Source organism: Penaeus vannamei, chromosome 4 (genome assembly GCF_042767895.1).
Source record: "Penaeus vannamei isolate JL-2024 chromosome 4, ASM4276789v1, whole genome shotgun sequence".
NCBI lineage: Eukaryota > Metazoa > Arthropoda > Malacostraca > Decapoda > Penaeidae > Penaeus > Penaeus vannamei.
In genome coordinates this window covers 28,516,335-28,518,834 of record NC_091552.1, presented here as the reverse complement: position 1 = coordinate 28,518,834, position 2,500 = coordinate 28,516,335, and the positions used below count along the sequence as shown (strand labels likewise).

Sequence of the window (2,500 nt, the reverse complement as noted above, 5' to 3'; positions counted from 1 at the left end):
ATCGTTATTATTTTTTATTATCGTTTAAATTATCATGATCATTATTATTATCTTCATCATTGATATATTAGTATTATCAGTACTGTCACTACTACTATAATTATAATTATAATCATTATCATCACTGTCATTAAGATCATCATCCGCATCCTCTTCCACCTCATTATTTAGATTTATAGCGTTGCCTTCACGCTCGCGGAGGGAAGTCTTGGGGTAAAGCAGGCTTAAATAAGAATAGCGAACGAAAATGCGTAAAACTAGCACAAAAAAGAATAAAAATCGGTTGATGAAACTCTTCGGATACACGACCTTCATTAATCGGCTTTATTCCCGTCCATTCCCTCTCTTTGGTGGGGACGAAGGCTCGTAATTAACAGAACACTCGTTGCTGAATCAGACCACGAGTAACGGGCCTCCCTTGAAAAGAGGTGAGCGGCAGGGTATTTAGGCGAACGTATATATATATATATATATATATATATATATATATATATATATATATATATATATATATATATATGTGTGTGTGTGTGTGTGTGTGTGTGTGTGTGTGTGTGTGTGTGTGTGTGTGTGTGTGTGTGTGTGTCTGTGTGTGTGTGTTATCTGATTTGGGATTTGTTCTGCTCTTTCCATATATACCGAGTGCCCAGGGAGAGTGTGTGTAAAACTTACACACTTACTTACTCATGTATGAGTAGTTAGGTAATTTACATGGACGCTAACTAGCGCCTTGTTGCACGCTCCTTTTTAGTGGGTCATGTACGTGGGTAGAACGAATCCCGATTGGAGAGGTTATATATATATTCATTTATACATACATATATATATATATATACATATATATATATATATATATATATATATATATATATATATATATATATAAATCTGTGTGTGTGTGTGTGTGTGTGTGTGTGTGTGTGTGTGTGTGTGTGTGTGTATACTTGGCGCAAACAGGTTAATAACATAATGACAAGCTCAATTAATATTTGATGCAAAAATAATATAATTTGAAAAATCACATCAATGAGTCTACCTTAAATGATTCCCTAGTGTGGTCGTTAATTACTTAAGAAGAAGGGGTTCATCATCTTTAAGATGATGATCATCAAAAGTACAATGACTATGATTATTGTTATTTCTATCATCATCATTATCATCATTTATTTTTTCTAATAATTGTTAGTTATGATCGTATTTAATAATTTACAACTGTTTGTATTTCTCTTTCACCTTTCGAAGTAGAGAAGATCAACAGGTATTTCCACTCCGAACAAAGCTCTAATAAATTCAGTCACCACAAACAGAGCGGGTTCAAACGAGCCAGCCCGTAATGTGTCACCAGAACGCCGTCACACTTTACTTCGATAATACCAACTAAACCGACTCATTATTCCTCGAGCTTTTTGTTCACTCTCTCTAACTTAGGATCATCCTGAATTAACATTCCAGGGGGAATCGAGAACGAAAGTTAGACACGCGACGAAAATCTCGCGGACGTCCGGACTGCGTGGCGAAGAGCGCGTCCTCCAGATTATATGGTTTGGTGCGGGTCTGAAAGATTAAAATGCTATGCATAGCGAATCAGCTGTGTGTGATTAGCTATTGATCTGATGGCAGAAGTCTCAGAGTATGCAGGGCGCCAGAAAGAGAAAGGGGTAAGGAGGAAGGGAGACGGGGATTGGGGAGGAAGAAGGGAAGGAGAGAGAGCGAGAGAGAGAGAGAGAGAGAGAGAGAGAGAGAGAGAGAGAGAGAGAGAGAGAGAGAGAGAGAGAGAGAGAGAGAGAGGCAGCAAAATCGGTTAGTGTGTGATAAAGAATTCTTGGTGTGGCAAGCTGTCTGCTTACTTTACTTTTAAATGAATACTTGTGTGAAAGAAATAGCCGGAGTTGCTATCCATTTGCGGCGCAGAATTTGATCGCGGTTCAACAAGGTTGCAAGACTATAACTGCGCCACAAAGCATGCAACACACGCACACACACACACACACACACATATATATACATGTATATGTATATGAATTATGTGTATGTATATATATATATATATATATATATATATATATATATATATATATATATATATATATATATATGTATATATATATATATATATATATATATATATATATATATATATATATATATAGATATATATATATATATATGTATATATATACATATATATATATATATATATGTATATATATATGTATATATATATATGTATATATATATATGTATATATATATATATATATATATATATATATATATATATATATATATATATATCATCATCATCATCATGGGGGCTGACGCCGACGGGGGCGCATAGCCGCATCCACCCTTCGCTTCCACCTACGAGGATCCCTCATGGCTAGACGCCAGGCAGGGACTCGGCCCATCTCTAGTTCTTCACGGCAGGTTTGGTCGATCTGCCCAAGCCATGACTTCCTCGGTCGTCCCACAGGCCTCCTCCACCCAGGGTTGTCTCGAAT

The 2,500-nt window shown here is 36.2% G+C and overlaps 1 protein-coding gene across 1 annotated transcript in view; it reads left to right on the top strand.

Moving 5' to 3' along the window:
• LOC113816990 (zwei Ig domain protein zig-8) overlaps positions 1–2,500 on the top strand; it is a gene marked incomplete in the record, with an annotated part of 73,101 nt that overhangs the window by 63,679 nt on the left and 6,922 nt on the right.